This window comes from Rosa rugosa, chromosome 6 (assembly GCF_958449725.1).
Source record: "Rosa rugosa chromosome 6, drRosRugo1.1, whole genome shotgun sequence".
NCBI classification, from domain to species: domain Eukaryota; kingdom Viridiplantae; phylum Streptophyta; class Magnoliopsida; order Rosales; family Rosaceae; genus Rosa; species Rosa rugosa.
The window spans coordinates 35,568,729-35,587,850 of NC_084825.1; the positions used below are offsets into that span (position 1 = coordinate 35,568,729).

The 19,122-nt window shown below is 41.4% G+C and overlaps 1 long non-coding RNA gene and 1 pseudogene across 2 annotated transcripts; one reads left to right on the forward strand and one right to left on the reverse strand.

Moving 5' to 3' along the window:
* The first annotated feature begins 308 nt into the window (after positions 1-308).
* Positions 309-11,925, forward strand: LOC133713813 (uncharacterized). Of its 2 annotated transcripts, none has more exons than XR_009848256.1 (6): positions 309-767; positions 2,026-2,301; positions 2,606-2,772; positions 10,177-10,318; positions 10,439-10,534; positions 11,523-11,925. It is a non-coding gene; the product is annotated as an uncharacterized LOC133713813 (long non-coding RNA). The 2 variants fall into 2 exon arrangements; XR_009848257.1 differs by having other exon boundaries at positions 310-767; positions 2,606-2,702; positions 11,523-11,924.
* A 916-nt stretch (positions 11,926-12,841) lies between these two features.
* Positions 12,842-18,352, reverse strand: LOC133716670 (leucine--tRNA ligase, cytoplasmic-like; annotated as a pseudogene).
* Positions 18,353-19,122: the final 770 nt, after the last annotated feature.

The following is a 19,122-nucleotide window of genomic DNA, read 5'->3' on the forward strand; positions in this document are numbered from 1 at the left end:
AGTCGGTTTACCAAACCTAAAACATCGGTTGGTATTCGGTCGGTTTGGTAATTACCAAACCAAGTGGCAGCCCTATCTAGGACACTCGATCTTTTAAAACTGCTACTTTCTTTTCATAAAATAACTGGTAGATAAAAAAACAAATGACTGCGATAGTCAGATGTTAGACCTCCCACATATTTATTGGCTTTTATTTATCATTTTGCACTTTTGTTTTGGTCGTCAACAGAACATTTCAAACTAAATAAAATAAAAAAGAATGTTTTGGGAGAGAAAAAAAAAAAAAAAACCCAAAAGGCAGCACAAAACGATGTGGTTTGAAGTCACCTACCCCCGTTCAAATCAGAAACGGCTGGTTTTTCCCATTACCATTCTTGTGGCCAAGAACAGCTGAATGCAGCACCCCTGTTCTCCAAACCCAAAACCTCATCTTCTCTCTCTCTCTCTCTCTTTCTCTCTCTCTCTCTCTCTCTCTCTCTCTCTTTATTCCCACCCAAAATCCACCTCAACTCCATTTTACTCTCTTTGTCACCAATCCCATTAAGCTTGAAGAACCTTCCAAACAAAGCACCCAGAAATCAAATGCAAAAAACCCAAAAGGCACAATCCCCAGGAAGCATCAAATTTGCCATCTTTGCTTCTTGCATGTAACTGCTCTGCTGTTGATCAAGCATAATGGCGCCACGTGGTACCCTTTATACTGGCTCTGTTCACAATGCAGGGATTGTGTTCCAGAAATTGCCCCAAAGAAATTGTGATCAGTGGAGGTACTGTAGCTGTTAGCCCAGAATTATATGATCAGTGTTTTGTTTTTTTCAGCGTTTCAAGTTTGAATGCTAGCTCTGGTTTTGACATAGACTGCACTGAATGCTATACATGGATCGCTGATTAGATTAGAGTGTTGCAGTGTGTTAAATTGGGTTCAAGTTTTGATTTTGTTGTTTCTTAATTATACATGTATCTGCTTGAGAGGTCAAGTCTGGAACTTGGGACACTATAATGTTTTAACCTAGCTGCGACTGTGTATGGATTGCTTTATGTAATTAAATACTATGAAGTAGCTAAAATAGCTAGGTGCTTAAGAACCATGATGGGAAGATTTGATCTACTCGAGAACAAGTAAAATCAGTTTCAATGTTAGATTATAGACTGCAAGCAAGGGTAGATCTTGCAGCCATAAAACTGTCAGCAACATCTAAACTTTAGCAAATCATGAAATTGAGTTTAGTAACATTATTGTCAACTTTAGATAGAATCCTATAAAGGGTTGTGCATCTAGTTCACTTAATCATAGTGATGCTTAGGTTGTCAACTTGACATCATAGCTGGTGAGGAAGGTAGAAGCTTGTTACGATGCTAGAAGAAAAAATTGGTCGTGTTTGAAAACTTTTCTCATTTATATCGATTTTAGTTACACATGTTGGAAAAAATTACCAAAAGTTATCAATCAACATATATCGATTGCACCTTATAGTGGACATAATTGTCCATTGATGTTAAAGGCCGGCTCTTTCATTTCATTCCTTTATTTTCCCCTCTCCCAGTCTCTCCTCAGACTATTAGCTCTTTTCTCTCTCTTCAGTCTACTTCAGTCATTGAGACTCTTTTCCACTCTCAGATTTTCTCTTACAATCTCACTTTGAAAGCTGAGGAACTTAGTTTTAGTTCTTCATGCAATTATGATAGTTGAATGTATGCTTCTTTACAGATGAGATCTGATCATGATTGTCAATGTGTACATTTCTAGAATCTATATTTGTTTTTCCTTACCTTATGATAGTTTAATTTCTGCCTGATTTTGTTTCATTTGGACTTTGATACAACAAGTTACTAATGCATATGTTATAATGTTAAGTTATGCTCAACTAGTTGGTTCTGTCTTCTTCTTTATATTCTAAAAGTTACGAATTTCACATTTGTATGATTATGATTTGATTGAGATGATGATTTGTAATTGTAGCTTTCTTATTATTGGATTATCTGGTCAAGATTCATACTTGATTTATTACTCTTCTTGATTTATAGCTTCCATACCTAGAGAGGCAACCTTCTGCCCAGCCACACAGGCTAAGACTCCAACATGCTAACGTGCATGTCCCCATTCTTTCCATTGGACAACCACGCATTCATGAGCGTGGACCCGTGGTCAGGAGGCCCGTGCACTGTGGTTGTTGTGGCCAAACGGGACATAACATTCGGACCTACAATGCGAACTGCTCTCATGATCGTTGGCTCATGGCCAGTACACTGCAGACGATGTACCCAAACAGGACACAACCGTTGCACCTGCAGTCAGAAAAGGTCTTGAGTTTTAGAACGGTTTCTCCGATATGGATAGGCTGAAAAGGAATGTGAATTTTTAGAATGTCTGACATTGTGTGTTTGTCAAATACTGAATACATTACCTTTTTGGCAGAAAATACAGTTTATCTTTGTCCAAATTTGGCTCGTTTTGATAAGTGTATTATTGTGCATGCATAGAAATTGATGTTCTTGAAAGTTGAAACGATACCAAATGGTTTCTCAGCTGAATGAGAATGTGGATGTTCAAAATATTTGGCATTGTGTTGCTTTCACTTATTGAATACAGTTTATCTTTGTCCAGATGAAGCTGGAATCATCAAAGAATGCAAATAAGCCAATTTGGAAACCCATAATTGCATAATGGCTACTTGGGTCTGAAACAATACATCATGGTTTTGGTAAGAGGAAGAAATGGAAGAGTATGTTGTATCAATCTCAGTTAGTTTGAACTTGCGCACTGTTGTTAAGGTACCTTTCTTTTAGATTCATTACGACTGCAAGCAAAAGTAGATTCTATCATTTAGTAAGATCATGTAGAATTTATGCCAAACTTCTTGTGGCCCTGCTCCTTCCAAAGAACTTGAAACTGCTTTCAAAAGTTCAGGTTTTTATAATTTTGGAACCATCAAACAAGGAACATGATATTCTGCTTAAGCTCCCAAAAAATCTCATATAGTTGATTCTAATATGTTGTTGTTTAAGGACAAGCAAAATTGACAGAGAGAGAGAGGGAATAGAGATTCAAGTGTGTGTTTCATTTCATTCAATAGGAGGTATTTATAGGGATACATTTGAAGTAAATAATGATACAACTTGATGGCATCTTCATTTGTAGCCTTCCATTGTGGCATCTCCATTTGCAGCTCCACATTGTGGTTTGTGATGATGATTGCCACACTTGTTCCCCATTGGCATAAAGCTTGACTCACAAGTCACTATACCTATGCTATTCACTCAAATACTTATCTTATACATGACATAGACATTTTATACAATGAACAATACAACATGTTTCATATATACTACAACACTCCCCCTTGGATATTTCATGTCGATAGTATTTGTCTAAGCCGTGCGCTTCGAAATTGCCTCGTTAAAAACCTTGCCAAGTAATAAAACCCTGTGGGAAAAAACAACCTTGGTCGAAGGAGAAAAAGAGTGCAACGCGCATTAAGTGTGGAGTATGTTTCTAGATACTCCCCCTGATTTATTCTCCCCCTGAAGATCATGGGAGTTCGGATAACCTTCTTAATCCGATGCTCTTCACATGCTTCTCGAAAGGGCTTTTTGGTAGCGACTTAGTAAATAAGTCCGCTACATTATCCTCTGATCGGATTTGATTTACTTCAATGTTTAGAAGTGTTTGCTGTTGCTGATTGTAGAAGAATTTCGGTGATATATGTTTAGTATTGTCACCCTTGATGAAACCTAATTTCATTTGCTCAATACAAGCTGCATTATCTTCATAAATGCATGTAGGTTTATCTGTGGTAAACTTCAAACCACAAGTTCCTCGAATGTGTCTATTTATAGACCTTAGCCATATGCATTCACGCACAGCTTCATGTAGAGCAATAATCTCTGCATGATTTGAGGAAGTAGCGACAAGGGTCTGTTTTGTAGATCTCCAAGATATCGCCGTGCTTCCCATGGTAAAGACATAACCTGTTTGGGAGCGACCTTTATGGGGGTCAGAGAGATACCCCGCATTAGCAAATCCCATCAAAACATTATTTTTATTTTGATGGAGGGGAGGAGGAGAACGTCGGTCACCATTGATGGTGTCGCCGGCGTCTACATTACGGAAGGTGGCTTTTTGCCTCATGGGGTCTGATCTCATGCTTCCGTCTTTTCTTTTCTCTTTGTAGGGATAAAACAAGCCCATATCAATCGTACCCTTTAAGTATCGAAAGATTGTCTTTATGCCAATCCAATGGCGGCTTGTTGGCGCAGAACTATGTCGAGCTAACAAGTTCACTGCGAATGAGATATCCGGTCTTGTGCATTGAGCTAAATACAATAATGCGCCTATCGCACTTAGATAGGGTACTTCAGCCTCTAATAATTCTTCGTCCTCATCCCTTGGACGAAACGGATCTTTTGTGGGCTCAAGACTTCGGCCGATCATGGGAGTACTTACAGGCTTTGCTTTATCTTCATTAAAGCGCCTTAGTAATTTTTGAGTATATGCTGACTGATGGATCATAATCCCATCACTACGGTGCTCGAGTTCTATTCCGAGGCAAAACCGTGTTTTCCCAAGATCTTTCATCTTAAACTCGGATTCCAAATATTTAGCAGTTTCTTTTAACTCATCTAGAGTTCCAATTAGGTTCATGTCATCGACATAAACTGCTACAATTGCAAATCCGAAACTTGTTCTTTTAATGAACACGCAAGGGCATATTTCATTGTTAACATATCCCTTTCCAATCAAGTAGTCACTTAGACGGTTATACCACATCCGTCCGGATTGTTTCAATCCATATAGTGAGCGTCTTAATTTTATTGAAAACGCGCTCCGTGGTTTAGAACCACTTGATTTTGGTAATTGAAGTCCATCAGGAACCTTCATATATATCTTTGAATCTAGATCCCCATAGAGATATGCTGTAACCACATCCATAAGCTGCATGTCAAGTTTTTCGGAAACTACCAAACTGACAAGGTAGCAGAACGTTATAACGTCCATTACGGGAGAGTATGTCTCCTCGTAGTCGATTCCAGGGCGTTGTGAGAAACCTTGTGCCACAAGGCGGGCTTTATATCTCATCACCTCATTTTTCTCATTACGCTTTCTAACAAAGACCCATTTATGGCCAACAGGCTTTATATTTGGTGGTGTCAGCATTATAGACCCAAATACCTGTCTCTTTGTTAGTGAATCCAATTCAGTCTGGATCGCATTTTTCCATTTAGGCCAATCCGCTCTTCGTTGACATTCTTCAACAGAGCGAGGCTCGATATCATCATATTCTATGATTCCTTTTGCAACATGATATGCAAACGCATCATCAATTGCCATAGAATTTCTATCCATCATCTCATGTACACTATTGTAATTTATGGAGATTTCTCTATTCTCTGGAGTTGGTTCTGACATTGGAGCGTCCCCCAATGATGTCTCTTGGACATAACCATAATCCGGAGTATTCTCGTGAGATGGATTATTCATATCTATGACTAATGGATTATTTTGTGCCAAACTCGCTTTCTTTCTTGGGCGAGAATCCATCGAACCTATAGGTCTCCCGCGCTTCCTGGCAGGAGCCATGGGCCTAGCCAATGTGTCACCCATAGAGGGAACGTTGACGCCATTCTCATGTATTTTTGAGATGGCATTATGTCTTTTAGGGACATCAATCCTTGCAGGTATATTTGCAGCAGGTATGTGTGATCTCGTCACTTTAGCGATATCAGAAAACGCATCAGGCATCGATTCTGCTACGTTCTGAAGATCGAGAATTCTCTGCACTTCTTTTTCAGATTGTGCGGTTCGGGGATCAAGATGGGACAAAGTGGGGACAAACCACGACAATTCCTGTCCTTTTTGATGAATATTAGTGTTCATGTCTCCCCCTAAAGGCGGGAAGACTGTCTCATCAAAGTGACAATCCGCAAATCTAGCGGTAAATAGATCACCTGTCAAGGGTTCTATGTAGCGGATTATGGTTGGAGAGTCATAGCCAACATAAAGGCCTAATCGTCTTTGAGGACCCATTTTAGTGCGCTGTGGTGGCGCAATTGGCACATAGACTGCACACCCAAATATGCGTAAATGTGAGATATTAGGCTCATACCCAGTTACCATCTGGGACGCAGAAAAAGGTTGGGTGGCAGTGGGCCTTAGACGAATAAGCACAGCTGCGTGTAATATTGCATAGCCCCAAGCAGAAATAGGGAGATTGGTGCGCATAACCAATGCCCTAGCAATCATTTGAAGTCTTTTAATGGCAGCTTCTGCGAGACCATTTTGGGTATGTACATGAGGGACAGGATGTTCAACCTCGATCCCAATGGACATGCAATAATCATCAAAAGTTTTTGATGTAAATTCCCCAGCATTGTCAAGACGAATTGACTTAATAGGATGATCAGGGTGGTGAGCCCTTAACTTAATGATTTGTGCTAGGAGTTTAGCAAATGCAGCATTTCTTGTGGATAAGAGCATGACATGTGACCAACGTGTCGATGCATCAACCAACACCATAAAATATCTAAATGGTCCGCAAGTTGGATGTATAGGTCCACAGATATCACCTTGTATTCTTTGCAAGAATGGTATATTTTCTTTAATGTCTTTTGCATAGGATGGTCTCGATCCTACTTTTGCTAAAGAGCAAGCTTTGCAAAACGAATGATATGCTTCAGAAGTAATTCTTTGAACCTTTCTTTGGTTCGTACTTCCTTTTGTTTTAAAGAATGGATGTCCGTGTGAAGTTTTTAATATACGGAGCATCATATCTCGACCTGGGTGTCCCAAACGGTCGTGCCAAAGTTTGTATGTGTCGGAATCCCATAAATTTTCATTCATGACATGGTTGGATTCAATGACTCTAATAGTGGTTGCGTACAATCCACTAGAGCGACACATGAGTTTCTCTAATACTCGTGTATTTCCGTAGTTATTAGAGGTGATGTAAAGGAACTCTTGTCCATTCTCACAATGTGTTTTCACATGAAAATCATTGGCTCTTATATCTTTAAAACTTAATAGGGTTCTTCCAGCCCTTGGAGCATATAAAGCTTCGGCGACATTAATATTTGTGCCATTCGGCAATAGAAATTGAGCTGGTCCACGACCATGAATCAATTGAGATGGTCCTGCCATCGTGGTCACTGAAGATTGACTAGGCGTCATCCATAAGAATAATTGCCTATGTCGTAATATAGTATGTGTGGTGCCACTATCAAGAAGGCATTCCAATTCTCCCGAAGACATACTGAAAAAATAAAGTTCGGAATATTAACACATGTCAATGACATTGATAATGCGATACTTTATTAATAGGGAAAATAGTCAATGATTACATCAAAGTTTCCAAAGTTTATTCCAATATAAAATTAAACTTTATACAAATTGTAATTGCTCAATCCGTTTGGTAATTCCAATAAAATATGACCAGGTAAGTAGAGAGATGTTGGTGGAGCGAGGCTCGCTTAAATACCCCGATCTCAATTACTTGCCTAGACATCATACTTCATTGGGTACGCCACATGAGAAAGAGTCAATTCAATTGTTATTTGACTAAGGCACATTTGCCGTTTTATTGGAAAATAGAAAAGACTATTTTAATCAAAGTCTGCGGCATCCTCGTGCTTTTCATTTTCAGCTTTGAAGTCTTTTATGGTGAGAATAACATCTTCACCATCTTCTTCTTCAGCAAGGTGAGCTTCTTGCTCCCTCATTTCCCTGTACTCCTTGTAGCGTGCAGCTAGTTGAGTACTTGCTTGACATTGCTTAAACCAATGCTCGATTGATCCACACCTATGACACACGTCATTGTGGTTGACTTTCTTTATTTGAGGTGCACGTTGTGGATATTCCCTAGGCGGGTTGTTGCTGCTACTACCACGGCGTATTATGCGACCTCCACGGCCCACAGTGTTACGGCCCATGGTGTTGTTATATTCTCTTTTCCCACGTGTGGAATTGCCACCACGTGTGCCCGCTCCAAAGTTGCGGTTTCCTTCCTTATTGGGGCGGTTGTATGGACCCATTCGTCCGTCATGTCCCCTGTTATTAGGGTATACATGCCCCTTATTAGTAGGGTACCGCTCCTTGCGCCCTTTCTTGGGTGCATTATAATTTGCCTCATGAACGCTTTTGGTTCCTACGGGCCTTGAATTATAATTCTTCACAAGGATATTGTCGTGCTTCTCAGACACCGACAAAATATTGATAAGCTCATTGAACTTCGTAAGTCGTCCAGCATTAAATTCAGTGCGATATTGCTTTGATAGTATAATTGCTGCGACGGGGAAGGTGGAGAGAGTCTTCTCAATTAGCTCTTCTTCTGTGAGAGGTTTTCCACAGAACTTCAGCATGGCTTTTAGCCGAAGAGCTTCTGAATTGTATTCAGCAACAGACTTGAAGTCGGAGAAGCGTATATTGTTCCATTGAACCTTCAAGTCAGGGAGGAGGGAATCTTGGATATTATCAAAGCGTTCTTCTAGCGCTACCCATAGGTCCCTTGCATCTTTGATGGACATATACTCTAATCTGAGTGCTCTGTCCATATGGCGTCGCATCAAGATAATTGCTTGTGCATGCTTTATGGGTGTTCGTTGGAACACAAGGCCCGCGTTTGGTGCCTGGATTATGGGCAATATCCCTTTTGATGTGAGATGGTTCTCAACGTCAGTTTTCTAACTATGGTAATCCGAACCAGTTGAGTCAAGGATTTGAAATTCGAGTCTAGGTTCATTCGACATCCTTGAAATATAAGAAGAAAAAGATGTATTAGTTTCGGAGTTTAAAACTTCCACGAAAAACTAAAACAATAAGATTTCCGAGCTATGCTACCAAGAAATCAATTTCCAAGAATATTTGGATTAGACCGAAACAATGATGTTTAATAGGGTCATAAGTCGATGCTTGCGGACGCTCTTAGTCCGAATATTATGAACACTCTTAGTTCATTGACTACGAACGCTCTTAGTTCGTTTAGCGTGAATTTCTATAATTCCGCTTTTTAATTGTAAGTTCCCAAAAAGAAAAAGGAGGAGAAAAATAAATAAAAACTCAAAAGCGGGAACTTTTAGTAAAGAATACCTTGAAATAGTGTTGTCGGAAATGACCGAAAAAGTTGCCCAAAAGTTGCCGGAAAAGTCACCGGAAAATGGCCGGAAAAGTCGTAGAAAAGTCGCCGGAAAAGTTGTCGAAAAGTCGCCGGAAAAGTGTCCGAGAGTGGCCGGAAAAGTTGCCGGAGAAGTGGCCGGAAAGTGGCCGGAGAGTTGCCGGAAAGTTACTCGACAGATCTGTCGACAGCTGCTCGGCAGATGGCTCGGCAGCTGCTGCGCAGGTCCTCGGCGGGTGCTCGGCAGCTGCTGCGCAGGTCCTCGGCAGGTGCTCGGCAGCTGCTGCGCAGGGGCTTCGGCAGGACTCGGCAAGTGCTGCGTAGGGGTCTCGGCAGGTCTCGGCAGGGGCTCGGCAGCACTTCGGCAGGTCTCGGCAGCTGCTCGGCAGGGGCTCGGCAGGACTCGGCAGGTCTCGGCAGCTGCTCGGCAGCACTTCGGCAGGACTCGACAGCGGTCCGGCAGCGGTTCAATTTTTCCGGTGGCCGGTTCAGGCGGTTTCCGGCCGGTTCTGGAGGTTCTAAAACCGGTTCTGGGCTTCTTGGATCAAGGGCTTTGATATGAGCTAGGGTTTGGAGGTTTTTTGTTGGTTTGGAAAAATGGCTTCGATCAGATTTTGAACTCCTCTACTCTTTTCAATTTCGATTCTAATTCTAGAGCAATTTCGTGCTGATAACGTGTTTAAGGACAAGCAAAATTGACAGAGAGAGAGAGGGAATAGAGATTCAAGTGTGTGTTTCATTTCATTCAATAGGAGGTATTTATAGGGATACATTTGAAGTAAATAATGATACAACTTGATGGCATCTTCATTTGTAGCCTTCCATTGTGGCATCTCCATTTGCAGCTCCACATTGTGGTTTGTGATGATGATTGCCACACTTGTTCCCCATTGGCATAAAGCTTGACTCACAAGTCACTATACCTATGCTATTCACTCAAATACTTATCTTATACATGACATAGACATTTTATACAATGAACAATACAACATGTTTCATATATACTACAACAGTTGTGATTTTCTTTACACTTTACTATTTTAATGGTACATGTCTTTTTTTTTTTTTTCAGCCCCACGCCTGGTTCCATTTATTAGAAATAAATACGCAACGGGAAGACATAAAACCTGAACCCTGTGCCATACAAAGAAAACAAGGTAGGGAAATCAGCCAAGACTGCTCCCAAACAACAAAATACAGAAATCAAGAACCAGGTCTGAAAAACCATGTTCTCAGCAATTCAAATATATAATGATATCGAAAACTTTCTGCAAGTAGTGGAGCTTGATTCTCATAATGACTTCCAATTTATAGCTTGATTTGTGTTTTTGCAGTGCTACCGAAACCCAAGAATGGGAACAACTGTATATGCCATTGAAGATATGTTCCTCTATCTCAATGGCGAAACAGAAAGCGACTACTCTCGGGAGGTAATTAGAAACTTTTAGTTTTTATTTATCATCCTATTCTATATGCACATGTAGGATCATTAGTTGTAGCTTATAGTGGACATGATTATCCATTAAGAGTTAAAGACTGGAGCTTCAAAACTAAATGAAGAGGAGCTGTTTCCAAGTGTAGAAAGTATTAGAAAATCTCAGATAATGTTGGGATAAAGCTGTATTGACATTTTCTTCTGTTTTGGTATTGCTTTCATATTTAGTAAGTGTTTACTTGATGCAAGAGACCAGATCTTTTGCTGATGTAAAATCAAGCTGGCACCGCGCAGATTGAAAATTGATAAAATAACCTTATATAAGGTTTATGTTTCTTTAAATTGTCAAAGATGTAGATTGAGACGAGCATTGAACAATGGGATATTGATGTAAAAATGGCTAACAAGCGTCTATTATTTGGATTTTGGATATGAAAGTAAAATAATTGCATTATCAATTTTGAATCATTCTTTATTCCCCATTCCATTAACTATGGCAGTTAGGATTTGTGTCTGTGTGTGCATTTCTCTTGGCTCTCTAGTGGTACTCACACAAGTAAATTTTCATGAATAATTTTCCTGACAAATACTCAATTCACATACTTTATGTCTTTATGAGTATAATTTGACTTCATAGTCGCAGTGGTCCACATTCCTATAACTCAAGCCTTTATTGTTGTCACTTGGATAAGCTTTTATCTCTCATCAGTAAGATGTTCTTGTATCTATTATCAGTATTCCATCCACCTTTTGGGTATCTTTGATCATTGCCATTGTTTCATAAAATTCTACACGTAGCTAGAAGTTGCATAGTAAGTGGTCAAACATATTATAAGCACATCTAGGATAATATGATTTTATACTTGAACAAATAACTTACAGGCTGTACTCGCCATTCTGTCTACCTATATATCCCCTCTGAAAACTTCTGCTACCAAATTCTCACACTTCACATCTTTTTACCTTCTCAATTTCAATTGCAGGAACCCTGCAGAATACATTATAGGGACATTCATTCTACTTTAGCCCATCATCCTGGGGTCTTCCAGAGGATGTGCTTAACAAACGCTGCAGTTGTGGTAGAATTGGCATGTTAGCATGTTTTTCGGGTCAATTTCACAAATGAGTATGTGCTGTTCATACCTGCAGTCAGAACAACACTCATGAGTGTCAGCTCATGGCCAGAAGGAGGCCAATACACTGCAGATGATGTGGCCAAATAGGACACAACCGTTGCACCTGCAGTTAGAACAGGTTGTGAAATTTTTTTTTTTGGGCAATTAGAACGGGTCTTGATGGAATGAACTTGTCTTGGAGCTTGTTGTAGTGTTGTACCATGTTTATGTCCCAGCTTCTGTTTTCCAAACCTTAAACTTCTAGTCTTATGGAAATTTTTGTGTGTACTTGGAATCTTTCAAGTTTCAATCAAATGCTGATTTGCATATTATGGATTTTTACTGTACACCATTTTATTCAAGTTCTGGTGTTGAGAAAGAAAGACTTTTTTGACTTATTGACTAGGCATATCTCCAAGCAACTGCTAGGGTGCTCCTTAAGAATCCATTGCAGGAAATTTCATAACAAAATGTGCAGCCACTAATGTACCAATAAAACCACATGCAATTTGAAAGCGTGCGCGCGCGCACACACATATATATAGCTTATAACACATCAGCAGATAAGTACAAACTGTACAGAAAATAAGACACAGAAGACTGAGAACTTGATGCTTCACTTAGCAAATTGGATACATAGAATCTCTTAATATTTGGGATGTTTGCAGCACGTTCAGATAGTTTGTTTATAACAAAACAAACAGAGGCTTGTTTGAGGACATAGATTTGATTGCCCCAACAATCCCTTTTGAAGCTTTAGCAATGAAACGCAATTAACCGAGTAGTGCAGCCAATTATAAGAGGCAATTCAAGTTGAAATCCTGCCCCATGTCATCGCCATGGGAGGATACCAAATATGGATCGATACATTATTAAGACAAGTTGAAAATACACCCAATAATGTAATACAAACAGCAAACATTGAATCAGCAAATTCGCAGTTCCACAAATTGGGGAATTGGGGGATGAAAAAACTGAAGAAAATTAATCAGAGATTGGACAGAGGCACAATGGAGATTGCATCAAAATTGGTTGCTAGCAAAACATTGGAAATGAAAAAGGAAATAAAGAAGAGAAAAAGATGCTGTATGAGCCTGTATCAGAGTATGTATGTGATATAAAGGGAATTTGCAGGAGTATGTTACTGTAAAAAAAAAAATCCACAAATGGGGTTTTCTATAGATTCATTATAGATATATATATTAATATTCGAAAGTTTGGATTACAGACCAAATAAGTACAAAAATAATGAGAGATTGCAGATATATATGAACAAAATTAATCAGCTAATAAGTCAAGAAGATGGCAGTGGGGCTCCCAGGAAATGGAGGATTCCGATCTATCCGCTTGACATGAGGACCAGCTAAAGCGCGAGCATCAGGGTTGGCAAAGGACAAAACATGCAACTCTTGAAGACCGATTTGCCTCTTGATCAAGTCCAAGTTCTCATGAAGGACCTCAATCTCTCCAAATGGCAACGTTAAGTCCAAGGGACGAGCCCCAATTGCAATTGCTTCATCCTTCTTTGACCTTATGAAAGGCATACACAACTTCAGGGTTTCTCGAAAATCTCTAGAGTGACCAATAGAACTTTCCTGTAGCGCCTCCTGTATCAGCTTGTCAGAAGAAAATGTACGAGTGTCACTGTTAAAGTGAATTTGAAGTATTTTCAAGCACTCTGCCTTCCACCCATCAAAATGCTCATTAACATATACCAAGCCAGTTAGTTTGTTCTCTCCAGTGACCAATGTAACTGGAGTACCCTTATGGCCTTTATTTGAACCTGAAACTTGCTTGTGAAAAAGCTTCCTCATTAAAACAATGAAGTCTTGCAAATACTTATTGGCACTCTGGAGGGTTAAGTCTGAAGCATCAGCAACAGGCCATCCTGCATTTACCACAAACCCTTCCTTGTTCAAAAGTTCCCTCCACACATATTCTGCATAGTGTGGGCAGATTGGAGTAATAAGACGCGTCTGCACATCCACAAAACGCCATACCAAATCACGGTTCATGCCCCCAGCACCGCACGAAAACTTGTACTCATCCCTGGCTGCTTGAAGGTCATAAAACCCAGTCTTGAGGGCTTCTCGGAACATGTAATCTCGGTAATTCAGCTCAGTCCTGTGTACAGCAATGTTTATCTCATTAGCAAAGACCCTGTCAGCATAAGTAGATGGGGGACCTGTTCTCAAACAAGAGTCTGAAGCCAAAACTTGTTCAATCCATGCAATCTCTTTAGTGAGCCGCAAGATTGCAGCATACAAAATTTGCATCATCCACACCATCTCCAGCATCAGCCAAAGAGAACCGAGTGGCATCAGCAGAAAATTCCTCAATTGCCTGGCGAAGGGTCCTAAAGTTCCCTGTAGACTTGGACATCTTCTTACCATTAAGCAAGAGGTGCCCATTACATCTGAAGCCACGAGGCCAGTACTTTTTGGACGTCATAATAGCCGTGTGGTTGTATATGCAGAAGGCTAGATGGTTTTGGATCAAATCCTTGCCTGACACTCGTAGATCAAAAGGATACCAATATTCAAACTCTTTCTTCATTTTCTTAAGAATTGATGATGAGATGTCAGATGACTTGGGATATGGGCCATCACAGAAAACAAAATCCCAGACGTCGTCAGTCATTTGCTCAGGTTTAACTTCTGACCTGCAGGCACCATACATATCTCCATTGTGTAAAAAATGAGCAATGGTGTAATAAGCCATGTAAATAGTTGAATCAGACAGTGACTCAACTAAGAATTCTTCATCCCAGGGGATACGAGTCCCAAGTCCAAAAGACCGTGAACAAGCCCACTGATTCAACCACCCTATAGTGTGCTCAAATCCATGCCGAGTCTCATCGGAATATAAGCTCATGCCGGACAAGCACTCTTCAGCCATCTTTTTCCATTCAGTTTCCCCATATGTGATGTACCACTGATCTGTAAGTGCCACAACACATTCATCACCCGACCGAGACACGACTTGCTCCTCAGGTTCATAATATATAATTCCTTCTCCCACCTCTATCAGCTTCCTTTTTATTAAGGGTTTCGCCTCCTGCACTTTCCTTCCTACGAATTCTCCCACGGTCAGTGTTCCTTCCTTGATGATTGGGATAACCTCAAACGGCATCACCCATTCTTCCTTCACACCATATTTTTCCCTCAAAGCAGATTTTGACTTTAAATTATGCAGAGCCATATAATCATCAGGACTTCAGGAGCATCACTAGGTACGCTGGTGACTATCCCAGTGCCTTTGTCAGTTGGGATGGTCAACATAGGAAGGGCATATATGATCTGATTGAATGCAAGTGGTGACTTCAATGGAAGGCCAATCAAATCATAACCAGTCAGTTCGATCAAGCAAGTAGGTTTCTCTGGGACCCTAGAGTACTTCTGATAGGCAAGATTAAGTGCTGCTCTATGTGTAAGAATAAAGACATCTGTTTCGTTGATCTCAAAGGCTCCATACTTAGCATCGGGTAATACCCATGCATTTGTTTGTCCATACATGGGCTCGGGTCTCAACGTTGCTGCTGCTAGGAATACCTTCCTCCCTTTCAACACTGATCCAAATTTTGAGGGGAAAGGTGCTACTACCTCCATGTTGGTGCCAATTTCGGCATCAACGAGTCAACGGAAGATCCGTTGAAATCCAAGTGTAAAGTGGTGGGGTTGTTTTCTTCAAGTGGGCCTATCTTTTCCTTCGATTAGTTCGATATGATTGTGGCCTTGGTCGTCTACCTCTTGTGAATGATAGTCTCGTCTCGGACTTCCTTCACCTGATGCTGGGCCTCCAAGCTCCTTGTTGGGTGAAACTGATAGTCTCATCTCGGACTTCCTTCACCTGATGCTGGGCCTCCAAGCTCCTTGTTGGGTGAAACTGATAGTCTCTTCTCGGACTTCCTTCACCTGATGCTGGGCCTCCAAGCTCCTTGTTGGGTAAAACTGACAGTCTCTTCTCGGACTTCCTTCACCTGATGTTGGGCCTCCAAGCTCCCTGTTGGGTGAAATTGATAGTCTTGCCTTGGGCGTGCAATATCCTCTACCTAACGCTAGGCATCCAGCTCCTCGAGTTGGCGGAGCTCCATGGAAAAGACCTGCAAATGTGAAAAGATGGAAGGTTATCGGAGGACCAGCCTAAGGCCGGCCAAACACACTCCGATGCCTAAGTTAGATAGGTGTGTTTGAACATTTATGGAGATTGGAGAAGAAAGAATGATGCTTGAGCATTTTGACATAAGAATGAAGTTGACATGTCAATAGAGAAAGAGAGAGAGAATAGATTATGCATTTTGGCATAGCTTTGGGAGAGAAAAGAGACTTGAAGTCGTCCCTTTCTGCTTGTAAAGGATTGGTATTTATAGGAGAAGAGTGGTTGAGGTGGAAAGGGAAAAGTATGGGTTCTTCCCTAAAATCGGGGTGTCAGCCCGTAATTTCCGCTTCCTGACACTCCATCTGACAGAGTTGGTGACAGGTGTCATAATTCTGTGGTCTCTTCCTTTCACGTCACTCTTGGGCCATGCCACAGACCATACTCATCATCAGAGCATGACACCTGGCCTAGTAGGTGAGAGTTAGCCCTTGATTTCCGCTAACTATGTCCCATTGCAATGACTTTGTCTGAGAGTGAGTTGATAGTCCAGGCTTTAGCCTTGGAGCTCGTGGCCATGATCCTTAAAGGTCGAGGGTTTTAAGCTTAGAGGTCGAACTCTTGTTCTTGGGGGTTGAGGCTCTTGATTCCTTTGGATTATGTTTCCCTGATAGTGAGGCCATGATATGCTTTTGTCTTGCCATCCAAGATGGTGAATCAATCATATGGTGACCGTCCAAGACTTAAGAGGTGGAGATCCAAGGTTGAAGACTTGGAGTACCAAAGTGAGGCATGTCACTAGCTGTGGTTATTTCCGTCTTAGGATTATCTTTTCTTTCTCGACGAAAGGCTTAAGTGCGTTGAAAGGTCAGAGTCCTATCGTGAACTCTTTGACATTTCAACGCGTCCTACGTGGAGTGGGTTGAAAAGTCAAAAGTATTTGGCGAACCAAATTATGACATCAACACTCCATTTTGATGACAATGTATTCTTGTGGCTGAACTCCTTCTCTTCTTGCCTATCATGATCTGCACACGGCTGCCCATCGAATGGGGAGAATATAGTGTACCAGACATCTTTCACAATCTTACCCTTGGATTTGAGCTTCCTAACCTGCCATTTCACAAAGTTGTCAAAGAAAGGGTTCATGTCAGTAGTAATAAAGGAACGTCTCCAATCACATCCCAACCCAAAAGCTTTCAGGTCTTCCACCCCACGTGGTGGGAAAAACTTCAACCACTTTTCCGGGTCCTAGAACTCGGATATCTCACTGTCAGACAATCCGAAACCATCACGCATAATTTCCCAGTGGAAGACTTGTCCGGCGGACTTTGCTGCAGCCTTGGACTTCTTTCCCTTATGTTTTTTCTCTGCTCCAGCTTTGGCTTTTGCTTTGGCTTCAATTTTATCTTGCTTCACATCAATGGGAAATACTGGAGGGTAGCCAAACTGTTGGAGCTCTCTTGCAAGTTTATCGGCAGCAACTTTGATGGGCATTCCGGTGCAATGGAAAGAAAATGGTAAGAGCACATTGGCACCTCTTAGCCTATGATAAGCGGCAGCAAACTCAAGCTTGGAGATGGTGAATGCATGTCCCAGATGAAGGAAACCATTCATGTACGGGAAAGGGAAATTTCCAAAAAACTTCTCTGCTGGTTGGGGAGTATTTTCACGGGGTTCAGCCCTGAAAACTTGCTTCTCTTCCCACCGTCTGATAGGAACAAAGGAATTGCAGAAAGGAAAGCAAAGGAAATTCAAAAGAAGTTCATATTTTCATTCATGCCTCAAAATGGGTTTCAGTACAGAATATAACTACGTTGGAAACAAGTCAATACAGCTGGAAGCAATTGACACCTGTCCAAAGGACTTGAAGATATTTAGCTAATCCTAACGGCTAGAGAGACAGCTGGGTGGATATAATATAAGATGGGCTGAGACTATAGTGAGTCTTATTAACTCCTCCCCCCATGAGAGGCAAGTTGACCTCAATTGCCAAAGGAAGGAAAACGAGCGACAATGTCCTGAGCGGACTCCCAGGTGGCGTCCTCAACTGGCAAGCCAGCCCACTTGATGAGCCACTGAGTTATCTGAGAGTTCTTCTTCTTGACAACCTGCATGTCAAGCACAGCTTCTGGAGTCCATAGCAGTTCGCCACTGTGATCGAAAGGTGGAAGAGTAGGGGAAGATATCGTGATGTCACCCACACGTTGCTTCAACAGGGAAACATGAAAGACTGGGTGGATGTGAGATTGTGCGGGGAGATCAAGCCGGTAAGCCACTTTCCCAATTCTTTCTGTGATTTTGAATGGCCTATAGTATCTTGGGGCTAATTTGTGGGACGGTCGCTTCACCAGAGATTGTTGACGATATGGGTGGAGTTTCAAGTAAACCCAATCGCCGATGGCAAATTCTCTTTCAGTACGGTGAATATCAGCCTGTTGTTTCATTCTGTTCTGAGCAATTGTCATGTGGGATTTCAGGGACCGAATGAGAGCATCTCGCTTCTGGAGAGTAGAGTCGACTGCTTGCACGGGAGTTGTGCCCGGTAAATACATTGAAACCGTAGGCGGTGGGTAGCCGTAGAGAGCTTCGAATGGAGTCATTCGAATTGTAGAGTGATGTGTGGTATTGAACCACCATTCTGCCCAATGCAGCAGTTCACTCCAAGAGGTCGGTTTGTCAGCCACGAAGCAGCGAAGGTAGTGTTCTAATGATCGGTTGACAACCTCTGTTTGGCCATCAGATTGGGGATGATAAGCAGATGTGTGGCAAAGCTTAGTTCCCTGGAGTTTGAAGAAAGCTTTCCAGAAGTTGCTGAGGAAGATTGGGTCTCGATCCGAGATGATTGATCTTGGCATGCCATGGAGGCGAAATATTTCTCAGAGGAACACTTCCGCGATGGATGCAGCAAAATATGGATGTGTGATGGCAACAAAATGGCTATACTTGGAAAGTCTATCCACAACCACCAAGATTGAATTTTTTCCAGAGGAATCCGGTAATCCGTCGATGAAATCCAAGGAAATGTCTCGCCACACATTATCCGGGATCGGAAGTGGATTCAGCAAACCAGGAGGGTGAATTGTTTCGTAAGTTTGTCTTTGGCATTGGTCACAACAAGCTACAAATCTTTTCACCGCCTTGCGCATCCCAGGCCAAGAGAAATTGCGGGCTAATCTGAGGTAAGTTTTCAAGTATCCGGAATGGCCTGCTTGCAGGGAAGAATGAAATTCAGTAAGCAGTTTGGTGCGCCATTCAGAAGAAGCTGGCACATAGACCTTGTTTTTGTATAACAATCTGTTGTGCAATAGGGAGTAATTCTTCTTGGTTGGAGTGCCTTGTTGAAGGGCCGAGATGATTGTTTGGGCTTCTT